Raw genomic sequence first — 12,913 nt, 5'->3', positions numbered from 1 at the left:
GGGTGAACAACATTCTGCCGCCATCAACAGGTTGACAGATACATTGGAGGTGGCCTTGCAAGGTCTCACCCACGTCATCCAAACTGCCGTCCAGCAGGGTGGAAGGGGTGATGTGGGCCTTGGCCATGAGAGGGAAGATGGTAAACGGGGAAATGGAAGTGTGGACGCTACTCAAGGCGCCCCCAAGTCTCACCCGTTGCCCCCCTCTCAACCAGTGCCCGCAATAGTCCATCCTCTCCAGTTGGCCGAGTCTGCCCCTGCACAGGTGCAGGAGGAGCAGTCTGTGGAGGTGCCCTCACGGGCACCGAAACCCAGGGGGCGTCGGCCCAAAGCATCTACCCAGTCAGGGCACGAACAGGAGCAACCTGCCACCACCTCTGCTGGAGCCACAGGGGTAGCACCACGTAGGGGGTCCCGAAAACGAACGCCTAAAGTTCCGTGAGCACACAGGGATTGCACCAGGGTGTTTGTCGTTTTTTTTTAAATTTTCTACTCTTTGAATGTCACCACAAAATAAACTCACTTTTTCTCACCAATGCTGCCACCTCTTGTCCATAATTCTGCGGCTTGTGCAATATGTCCCTTCCGTGCGCCTCATCATGATGACGACCACCCCGTCCCACCCATTGGGCATAATCCAGTGGGTGCAGGTGTACAGGCACCACTCTTCTGTGGAGGGAGCCTGTATGGACCCTCGTCTGTGCACGTTATGACATGTGAACGCCTCACACAGTGTGATGTTAGGAGAACCGTTGGCATATGAGTGCCTCCCTGGCCTGACGAGCACACAGGTGAGCCGGTGTTCGGCGCATGGGTCGTTCCTCCTCCTCTCTCTCTTCCTCCTCCTCCTCTTCCTCCTCCACCTCCTCCTCATTGTCGTCCTCAATGTGGGTGGCGGGTGTGCATGGGGCCTCCTCCAGCGGCACCCCTCTCTGTTGGGCCATGTTATGCAGGGCACAGCAGACAACTATAATTCGTCCCACTCTGAATGGCGTGTATTGGAGCGCTCCCCCGGAACGATCAAGGCACCTGAAGCGCATCTTGAGCAGCCCTATAGCCTGCTCAATTGTAGACCTGGTAGCAATGTGGCTGTCATTATACCGACGCTGTGGCTCGGTAATGGGGTTCCTCAGAGGTGTCATAAGCCACGTGTGCAGGGGATATCCCTTGTCGCCGAGGAGCCAGCCGTTGCCGGCGTTGGGTGTGTGGAAGAGGGGCGGGACGGTGGACTCCCTGAGGACGAAGGCATCGTGGCAGCTGCCAGGGTATCTGGCGCACACGTGTAGGAATCTCTGGCGGTGGTCACAAATGAGCTGGGCGTTCATGGAGTGATACCCTTTCCTGTTGATAAACAGCCCTGGCTCATGTGGAGGTGCCCGTATTGCTATGTGGGTGCAATCGATTACACCCTGCACCCGTGGGAAGCCAGCCATGGCATGGAATCCAACCGCCCTCTCCGTCTGGTTGCGCTCATCCATGGCGAAGTTGATGTAGGTCGAGGCCCTGCGGAACAACCCATCGGTGACCTGCCTTATGCACTTGTGTGCAGATGACTGACAGACCCCGGTGATGTCCCCCGTGGCACCCTGGAAGGATCCGGAGGTGAAGAAGTTGAGGGCAGTGGTGACTTTGACGGCGACGGGTAAGAAGATGCTGCTTGGTCCATCCGGGAGCAGCTCGTCATTGAGGAGGCTGCAGATGTCGGCGACTACCTGGCGAGTGACTCTGAGCCTCCGTATGCACTGCTGCTCAGAGAGGTCCATGAAGCTGAGCCTCGGTCTGTAGACCCTGTGCAGAGGGTAGTGCCTCCTGCGACGCATCTCTCTCTGCGGATGCCCTCCATCCTGCTGTGCAGGTGGATGTGCCACAGCACCGTGTTGTGGGGATGCACGTCTCTGAGGCGGACGGCGTGGACTGCGAGGCTGCTGAGGCTGGTCATGCTGTTCGTCCTCCGAGGATGTCAACGCAGCACCCATCTGGCAGGTTTAGGTTTGCGGGGTTGTGCACGCTAGAAAAGTGTGTCCTCGCACAGGGGTTGGACTTCCACGCCGGTGAATCTTCTTGCTTGGAGGAGGGTGGTGGAGGGCAGGCGTTGCCCAATGTTACGGAGTGTCCTCCTGCGTTGGTGAAGGCTCTCCCCCCCCCGACCTGTGGAATGCACCTTGGCAGCTGCCACAGGCTGCTGGCTGCAACACGTCCGTTGAGAGTGTGAGTGTTTCCCCCAGTATGGGAAACAGTCTCATTTCACTGTAAAATCCGACACCTGTTAAATAAACAGCTCAATCAGGTCATTTAATGACCTGAAATACCAAGATAAATACACTCAAGTGGAACCCCACTGGCTTTAATTGCCTGCGGGATTCCCACCAGCGGGGCCAACGCACGCACCCCCGCACGTCAGCGCGCAACCCGGAAGTGGGCGGGATCGAGGCGCAATCCTCGAAATCGGGATTTTAGAGGCCCCCCCGCCGAGAACGCACCCGGAACCGGGTGCTAAAATCGGGCCCAGAGAGTCTGTGCATGGATACTATAGCGGGAATGGGGAAGGGTGAGTTGGGAAGTCTCCTTCAATCTCATGGTCAGTATCCTTTGCTAATCATTCCATATTTACTCACCCATTCACTTCACACACAGGCAAACATTGCAATATTTCAGCCATAACATTACAATGTCTTGCCAAGTAAACCTCAATTTCAAGGGATTTCTTCTAGCCAGCAAGCCTCCACCAATGCCTTTCCACCATTTGGAGTTAGTAAAGTTATCTTTAAGTATTCTGTCACCAACTAGTAGAAAAGAGAGAAGTGAGATGCTATAATGTGATGGTAAGCCTCCTGATCATAACAGGTACAGCACAGAAGGAGGCCATTTAGCCTATCATGCCTTTGCCAGCTCTTTGAAAGAGCTATCCAATTAGTCCTATTCCCTTGCTCTTTCACCAAGCCCTGTAAATTTTTTCCCTTCGTATTTATCCAATTCCCTTTTGAAAGTTACTATTGAATCTACTTCCACCACCCCTTCAGGCAGTGCATTCCAGATCATTACAACTCGCTGTGTTTATATAAAAAATTGTTTCCTCATGTCACTTTTGCCAATCGCCTTAAATCTGTGTCCTCTGGTTACCGACCCTTTTGCCATTGGAAACAGTTTCTAATTATTTACTCAATCAAAACCATTCATGATTTTAAACACCTCTATCAAATCTCCCCTTAACCTTCTCTGTTCTAAGGAGAACAACCCCAACTTCTCCAGTTTCTCCACATGACTGAAGTCCCTCATCACTGGTACCATTTGAGTAAATCTCTTCTACACCCTCTCTAAGGCCTTGACATCCTTCCTAAAGTGTGGTGCCCAGAATTGAACACAGTACTCCAGCTGAGGCCTATCCAGTGTTTTATAAAGGTTTAGCATAGCTTCCTTGCTTTTGTACTCGATGGCCCTATTAATAAAGCCCAGGATCATAAGCCTTTGTTTAACAGCTTTTTCAACTTGTCCTGCACCTTAAAAGATTTGCACCCCCAGGTCTCTCTGTTCCTGCATCCCCTTTAAAATTGTACCATTTAGTTTATATTGCCTCTCCTCATTCTTCCTTCCAAAATGTAGCACTTCACACTTCTCTGTGTTAAATTTCATCTGCCATGTGTCTGCCCATTTCACCAGTCTCTCTATGTCCACCTGAAGTCTGTTACTTTCCTCCACATTGTTTATTACATTTCTGAGTTTAGTGTCATCTGCAAACTTTGAAATTATACCCTCTATACCCAAGTCCAGGTCATTAATATATATCAAAAAGAGCAGTGGTCCTAATACTGACCCCTGGGGCACACCATTGTATATTTCCCTCCAGTCTGAAAAGCAACCATTCACCACTACTCTCTGCTTTCTGTCCCTTAGCCAATTTTGTATCCATGCTGCCACTAACCCTTTAATCCAATGGGCTTTAATTTTGCTAACAAGTCTATTATGTGGTACATTATCAAATGATTTTGAAAGTCCATATACACATCAACCACACTACCTTCATCATCCTCCTCCGTTACTTCATCAAAGAATTCAATCAAGTTAGTCAAACGCGATTTTCCTTTCACAAATCCATGCTGACTTTCATTTATTAGTCCATACTTTCCCAAGTGCCAATTAATTTTGTCCCGGATTATTGGGGTTGGTTTTAGGATGGCCATGCGGGTGCGTTGGGGGTGGGGGGGGCTCATAAAATCGGGGAATCCCTGAGCGGATCTGGAGCCCGGCTCAAACCCGCCCACTTCCGGGTTCCCCAGTGACGCGTCTGGGTGCGCGGGCAGGTCCCGCGTGCGGGACTCCCACCTGCAATTAAAGCTGGCGGGATGACAATTTAAATACTTACTTACCTAGTTGAGGTACTTGACAGACCTCATTGACAGGAGATTTTGGCAGGGGTGCAATTTTGAAGGATCCTCAGCGTGTTTCCCGTGCTGTGGGAAACACTCCCTGTTGGAGCAGACATGTTTCAGTCAGCAGCCGGTGGGAGATGCAAAGGATTATTTGACAGGTGGGGGGAAAACCTCATTTATTGCAGCAGGGCACTCTGTCACTTCAGACAAAGGTTTGACTGCAACACCTTGGTCTTTCCACTCAAAATTATTAATTTATACCTAAACTCTGCTGTGCAAACACTTCTACCTACTTTGCGGACCCCCTCAAACTCACACCGTCAGGATGAGGGGTGCCATGGCTACATTCATCACTTCATCCGAGGACGAGCAACATCACCAGCCTCGCCAGGCACGCCGTCCACCTCCGCCACGTGGAGCTCCACAACACAGTGCTGTGCCACAGGCACCTGCACAAAATAGTCATGCAACTATAAATGACCCAATGGTTGGCATCAAGTGTGGGTGTTCATGGAGAACCTCATGAAAGGGACTTATTGTACAAGCCAGTCAAGAATGGCCAAGACGTGGCAGTAGTGGTGACAATATAATATTTAATGTGAGTTGAACCAAAATCAAATATAAATAAAAAACATGACAAACTGTCAAACACCCTTGTGCATCCCCTTTGTGCTCACGAAACCTTTGCCTTACGCTTCCTACTACTCATACGCGATGCATCCCCTGTGGCTGCAGCAGAGGTAGTGCCAGATTGGGTGAGGATGACCGTGAAAGAGATGCATCAGAGGGTGAGTATGAGACAGAGCCATGACATTGTATGAGGATTGGGTTGAGTTGTTGTGGTGGGATGAGTACTGGCGAGGTGAGTAAGTGCAGGTAAGTTGAGGATGAAGTTTGAGTGGGTGTGAAGAGTGATGTGATAGAGTAGTGTTGGCAGTGCAGAAGGAGTTGTGGGTTGGGGGCGGTGATGTGGAAGACGGAGTGTAGGGGAATGAGTAAGTGTACTCACTTTGGCTGACCTAGTTAGGTCATTGAAGCGCTTCCTGCACTGTATCCAGGTGCAGAATATGTTGCTGGTGCTGCTGACCTCCTCTGCCACCTCGAGCCAGGCCTTCTTGGTGGCAGAGGCAGGCCACTTCCTCCCATCTTCCGGGTAGAAGATCTCTCTCCTCCTCCTCACCCCATCCAGTAAGACCTGGAGTGAGGCATCATTAAACCTGGGAGCAGCCTTTCCCCTGGGCTGCTCCATGTGTAATTTTGGCTGTTTGCTGCAGGAGCAGCATTGGAGGACTGCCCCTTTAAATAGGGCTCCTCCAGCTGACAGCCTGTGATGTGGGCGCGCAGTCCGCCCGCTGCTCAGGTTTCCAATGGGAATCCCAGAAGCCAAGGTAAGTGGCTTCAATTTACTTGCGATCGTGTGGGGAACCCGCCGATTTTACTGGGCAGGTTACCCACATGCCCAGTCGACCCCCCGCTGCTAACCTGCCTCCCTGGTAATATTGGGGCCATTGTGTCTCAAAGTTTCCCCACCACTGACATTAGGCTGACTAGCCTATAATTGTCGGGTTTATCACTCTCCCCTTTTTGGAACAGTCTGTAATATTTGCAATCCTCCAGTCCTCCAGCATTGTCCCCATATCTAAGGAGGATTGGAAGACTGTGGCCAGAGCCTCCACAATTTCCACCCTTACTTCCCTCCGTAACTTAGGATGCATCCCATCTGGACTGGATGACTTTTCTACTATCAGTGCTGCCAACCTTTTAAGTACCTCCTTTATCTTTTTTTATATCCCATCCAATATCACTACTACCCCCTCCTTTACTGCTAGTGAAGACGGATGCAGAGTATTCATTTAGTACCTCATCCATGCCCTCTGCCTCCACAGGAAGATTTCCTTTTTTGCCCCTATTCAGTCCCACCCTTCCTTTGACTACCCTTTTACTATTTATATGTTTATAAAAGACTTCTGGATTCCCTTTAATGTTTGCCGCTAATCAATTCTTATACTCTCTTTGTCCCTTTTATTCCCTTTTTTAGATCTCCTCTGTACTTTCTGTATTCAGCCTGGTTCTCCACTGCATTATGAACGAAACATTCATCATAAACCTCCTTTTTCTGTTTCATTTTAATCTCTATATCTTGAGTCATCCAGGGAGCTCTAGTTTTGGATGCCCTTCCTTTCCCCCTCATAGGAATGTGTCTACCCTGTACCCGAAACATCTACTCCTTGAAGGCCTCCCATTGTTCAATTACTGTTTTGCCTAACAATTTTTGATTCCAATCCACCTGGGCAAGATCCCTTTTTAACCTACTGAAATTAGCCCCCCTCCAGTTAAGCATTTTCACATTTGATTCTTCCTTTTCCATAAATTTTCTAAACCTGATGATATTACGATCACTGTGCCTCAAATGCTCCCCCACGGAAACATGCTCCACCTGCCCCATTTCATTCACTATTACTAGATCCAGCACTGTTTCCTTCCTGGTTGGGCTGGAAACACACTGTTCCAGAAAGTTCTCTGGATCTTTTAAGTTCCTTAAAGAGTTCTTTTGCAATGACTAATTGATAATACTGTCAACATTTCATTTCGATAGACCATTTTATGCATTGCACTGTATACACACAAAAGCTCAAGGAGATTACAAAACAACTAATCTGAGTGATCAACATCCCAAGCACAATAACAAGTTTCTTCACTACAATGCCCTGAACCTGAGTCTAGTTCCACCAGATTTATCAAGCTTTCAATTTCATAATCTATAACTATACTATAATAATTCTTCTGCTCAGTAAAAAGCACAAAGAAAATTAGTCAAAGTCCTGTCTCATATGGCCTAATAGTTATATTATTCAAGGAAGCAGCAGAAAGAAGAGAAAGGTAGCATTATTTTGACTGTATTTTGAGACTTTATATACACAACAGATTTGCAGTAATGAACACTGTTATTGAGTTATCACAAGAGTGTGCTGATGCACATTCAGTGAGCTGGCATCATGATGGTACCAGTAATACATACGGCAGCTTTATCTATGTAAATGCACTGATTTAACATTACAGATTCCATGGGGCCCGATTTTACCAGGGGTGCGGGTTCTCGGCGGGTGGGCCAGCTGGCGCGTTCAAAACGCGCCCGGTGAAATTAGTGGGTTGCCCGCGCGATCGTAGCAGGCAACACACTAATTGGATTCACTTACCTGCTCCTCCGGGTTCCCCACTGCTGATCTGCGCGTCGGGCGGGCTGCGCATGCGCAGTAAGATCTGTCAGCTGGAGGCGCTCTAGTTAAAGGGGCAGTCCTCCACTGACAGATGCTGCCACAAACAGCAAAAATTACAGCATGGAGTAGCCCAGGGGGAAGGCTGCTCCCAGTTTAATGATGCCTCACCCCAGGTATCATTTGATGGGGTGAGGAGGAGGGGGAGGACAGAGATCTTCCCCCCGGCGGGCGGGAGGAAGCGGCCTGCCTCTGCCACCAAGAAGGCCTGGCTCGAGGTGGCAGAGGAGGTCACCAGCGCCACCAACATATCGCGCACCTGCATACAGTGCAGGAGGCGCTCCAATGACCGCAGTAGGTCAGCCACAGTGAGAATACGTAGTCTTTCCCCTACACTCCGTCTGCCACAACACTGCCCCCACCCCACATCTCCTTCAGCACTGCCAACACTACTCTGTCACATCACCCCTCATACCCACTCAAACCCCATCCTCATCTTACCTCCACCTACTCACCTCGCCAGTACTCACCCCGCCACTACCACACAACCCAATCCTCATACAACCTCATGGCTCTATCCCATACTCACCCTCTCGTGCATCTCCCTCACGGCCAGCCTCACTCAACCTGCCACTACCTGTGCTGCAGCCACAGGGCATGCATCACATATGTGCAGTAGGCAGCGTAAGGCAAACGTGTCGTGAGCATGAAGGGGATGCACAAGGGTGTTTGAGGGTTTGTCATGGTTCTTACTTCTATTGAATTAAAGAACAACTCACATCACACATTATATTGGCACCACTACTGCCATATCTTCGCGAATCCTGTCCGGTTTGTGCAATAATGCCCGCTCCTGGGTATCACTATGAGGACCCACCACTGATGCCACCCAGTGTGTCACTGCAGAGTGGGTGTAGGTGTATTTGCAGGGCTCTTCTGCGCAGACGACTGAGCGACATCGGGGATGTCCCCGGTTGCAGCCTGGAAGGCTGTGGAGCAGAAGTTCGGGAGGGCAGTGGTGACTTTGACAGCGACAGGTAGGAACATGGTGCATGGGCCAGCCAGGAGCAGCTCGGCATGAAAGAGGCTGCAGATGTCCACGGCTACATGTCGAGTGACTCTGAGCCTCCGTGTGCACTGCTGCTCAGAGTGGTCCAGGAGGCTGAGCCTCGGTCTGTGGAACGTGTGGCGAGGGTAGTGCCCTCTGCGACGCATCTCTCTTTGCGGTAGCCCTCCCTCCTGCTGTACAGGTGGATGTGTCACAGCACTCTGTTGTGGTGCTCCACATGTCAGAGGTGGACGGCGTGGATGGCGAGGCTGGTGAGGCTGGTCATGACTGCAGCTACGGCGGCTCCCATCCGCAAGATGTACATCTGAGGGGGTCCGCAAGGTAGGTACATGTCTCCGGACCCCGGGGTAAGTGTGCAGGTTGGTGACTTCGACCATCAAGAGGAGGGTGGTGGAGGCCAAACTTTGTCCCAAGTGACAGAGTGGCCTCCTGCAATGGGTGAGTGTCTCCCCCCACACCTGTCAAATGGACCTTTGCAGCTGCCACAGGCTGACAGCTGCAACACGTCCATTTCAACTGGGAGTGTTTCCCCCAGTGTGTGAAACAGTCCCATGTTTATCCAAAATCACACACAGTCCCTTAATCAGGTCAATCAATGACCTGAACAAGCAAAGTAAGTACTCTCAAGTGGCATCCCGCTGGCTTAAATTGCCTGCGGGATTCCCACCAGCGGGGGCTGCGCGCGCACGCCGGCGCGTCATCGGGGAACCCGGAAGTGGGCAGGATCGAGGCGCGATCCGGTCCCGCACCTGGATTTCGGGATTTTCGGGGGCCCCCCCCGCCGAGAACGCACCCGGTAGCGGGTGCTAAAATCGAGCCCCATGTTGCTTAGAAATCGATTTGGATAAATCTTAATTTTTAATGTGATGTCCTAAATACGAATGGATTCTAAAGGGGGGATTTTAATCCTACCTGTCCCATGGAAACCGAGTGGGTGGGCAGTTAAAATTTACCCACCGACAACCCGCTTGCATCCCGCATCTTCCATTTTAACCTCCTCTTCTGAGCAGGCAATAAAGACTGCTGCCTGAATCTAGCGGGGTCCTTCTTAAAATATGCAGATCAGGGTCATTGAGCCCTGACTGCAATTTTAACTCTGCCTGAGCAGGGAAGCCTTTGCCAGGTAAAGACAGCGGGAAGAGGATCCAGGACCAGCAGAGGCCATTTAAGGTAAGTGCTTTTACTTTCTCTGTGGGGTCGGGAGGAGGTGGGCTTTCCCCCCCATCTGCCTTCCTACCCTGCAGGACCCTCCCAAAACCCCCTCCCCGACTTACCTTTTGCTGGCAATCCTTTTTTTGGTGCAGGCCGGCGGCCCCCTGCTGCCCAAGCTTCTGCTCCCTCCCGGAGGCCTGCTGCCACTTCCCTCCTATTTCAGGCGGTCAGCTGACTGGTAACATGCAGATGAGGCCCTGGAGTGAAAATTGCCCCGGCTTCATGCTTTGGTCGGGTTTGGCGTCACCCTGCCCACCCGCATCCTGCTCCCAGTTAAAATTCCCCCTTAAACTAAAAATATTTGTGTAGCTCTAGCAATTATATAACTTATTGTACATATTAGAAAAAGGAATATTCCATTCACCCTATTATTTGGCCGAGGAGTATTAGCATTCTCTAAAGAGGATTACATTCTGGCAAGTAACTTCATTAAGAAGTGGTTTTTTTTCATTGTTTTCTTCTATAAAGTGGGATTCAGAAAATTATTGTTTAAGAAGAGTTTATTTTGCATTAGGCTAACTTTGAATGCTGCTACAATCCAGCCAGAGAGTGAAGGCAGTCTCTACTCAGTCATGGAGTAACGCCAGATCCACTACGAAGCCTTCCAATCTAGCCCCAGCCCATCAAAGGAGTCAACAAGAACAGGAGTAGGCCATCCAGCCCCTCAAGCCTGTTCCACCATTCAATGAGATCATGGCTGATCTGTATCCTAACTCCATCCACCCGTCTTGGCTCCATGTCCCTTAATACCCTTGGCTAGCAAAAATCTATCAATCTCAGATTTAAAATTATTAATTGAGTTAACAGCTACTGCTTTTTGTGGGAGAGAGTTCCACACTTCTATTACCCTTTGCATGAAGAAGTGTTTCCTAACTTCTCTCCTGAATGATCTGGCTCTGATTTTAAGGTTATGTCCCCTTCTCCGAGACTCCCCCATCAGCAGAAAAAGTTTATCTCTATCCACCTTCATCAAGATCGCCGAGGTGGGCGTGGGCGGCAACAAGAGCTGGCTGACCCTCTCCATGGCGGTGGCGGCCGAGATCCGCGACTACCTCAGGGATTTCATTGAGCACTACGCGCAGCTGGGCCCCTCGGACTCCGACGCCGGCCTGAGCTCCAACGAGCCCCGCCGTGCACTGAAGAGTGAGTTCCTGGTGCGGGAGAACCGTAAGGACTACATGGACCTGAAGGAGAACCAGCGAGGTCGCTTCCTGCGCATCCGCCAGACCTTAAATCGAGGCCCCGGCTTGGGGGGGACGCAAGGCCAGACCATCGCCCTGCCGGCCCAAGGGCTCATCGAGTTCAGGGACGCACTGGCGAAGCTGATCGACAACTACGGCGTGGACGACGAGCCATGCGGCCAGTCTGAGTTGCCCGAGGGCACGTCCATCACCGTGGACAGCAAGCGCTTCTTCTTCGACATGGGCTCCAACAAGTAAGGCGTGTTCATGCAAGTGAGTGAGGTGAAGCCCTCTTACTGGAACTCCATCACCATCCCCTATAAAGCCTGGTCCAAGTTCGGCAGCGCCTTCAGCAAGTACGCCGAGGAGATGAAGGAGATCCAGGACAAACATCGGGACAAAAAGGAAAAAGCAGGAACTAAGTGTCACAAAACATATTTGAAGGTTCTTTATCTGAATGCACGTAGCATTCGTAACAAAATGGACGAGTTAACGGCACAAATAACTACGTATGGGTATGATCTTGTGGCCATTACAGAAACATGGCTGCAGGGTGACAACGACTGGGAATTAAATATGCCAGGGTATTTAACAATCAGGAAGGACAGGCAGGAAGGAAGGGGAGGTGGGGTGGCTATGTTAATAAAGGAAGGAATCACTGTAATACAGAGAAATGATATTGGGACAAAGGATCAGGATAATGAAACAGTTTGGGTAGAGATAAGGAATAATAAGGGGAAAAAAACTAGTGGGCGTAGTATATAGGCCTCCTAATAGTTGCAACTCTGCTGGAAGAAGTATTAATCAGGAAATAGTCGGGGAATGTAAAAAGGGAACAGCTATAATTATGGGGGATTTTAACTATCATATTAACTGGACAAATCAAATTGGGCGGGGCAGCCTTGAGGAAGAGATTATTGAGTGTATTAGGGATGGATTTCTTGAGCAGTATGTAACTGATCCTACAAGGGGGCAAGCAACCTTGGACCTGGTCCTGTGTAATGAGCCAGGATTAATTAATAATGTCCTAGTTAAGGATCCCCTTGGAATGAGTGACCATAACATGGTTACATTCCATATCCAATTAGAGGGTGAGAAGGTTGGTTCTCAAACAAGCATACTGAGCTTGAATAAGGTAGACTATGATGGTATGAGGGCGGAATTGATTAGAGTGGACTGGGAAAATAGATTAAAGGGTAAGACGGTACATGAGCAGTGGTGTTCATTTAAGGAGTTATTTTACAACTTTCAAAACAAATATATTTCACTGAGGAAAAAAGGGTGTAAAAGAAATGACAGCCATCCGTGGCTAAGTAAAGAAATTAAGGATAGTATCCGACTAAAAACAAGGACATATATGGTAGCCAAACTTAGTGGGAGGATAGAAGATTGGGAAGACTTCAAAAGACAGCAAAAATTAACTAAAGGATTGATTAAGAAAGGGAAGATAGATTATGAAAATAAATTAGCAAAAAATATAAAAACAGATAGCAAGAGATTCTATAGTTATATAAAAAGAAAAAGGGTGGCTAAGGCAAACGTAGGTCCCTTAGAGGATGAGACCGGGAAATTAATGGTGGGAAACATGGAGATGGCAAAAATGCTGAACAAATATTTTGTTTCAGTCTTTATGGTAGAGGACACTAAGAATATCCCAACACTGGACAAACAGGGGGCTCTAGGGGGGGAGGAGCTAAATACGATTAAAATCACTAAGGAATTGGTACTTAGTAAATTAATGGGACTCAAGGCGGATAAATCCCCTGGACCTGATGGCTTACATCCCAGGGTCTTGAGGGAAATGGCAGTGGGGATTGTGGATGCTTTGGTAATAATTTTCCAAAATTCTCTGGACTCGGCAAAGGTCCC

General features: G+C 49.5%; 1 pseudogene; it reads left to right on the top strand.

Moving 5' to 3' along the window:
* The window catches only part of LOC137320633 (transcriptional regulator protein Pur-beta-like), a 54,458-nt pseudogene that overhangs the window by 23,286 nt on the left and 18,259 nt on the right, over positions 1-12,913 (top strand).

This window comes from Heptranchias perlo, chromosome 4 (genome assembly GCF_035084215.1).
Source record: "Heptranchias perlo isolate sHepPer1 chromosome 4, sHepPer1.hap1, whole genome shotgun sequence".
In the NCBI taxonomy this organism is placed as follows: Eukaryota; Metazoa; Chordata; class Chondrichthyes; order Hexanchiformes; family Hexanchidae; genus Heptranchias; species Heptranchias perlo.
This window is presented reverse-complemented; position numbering and strand designations above follow the sequence as displayed.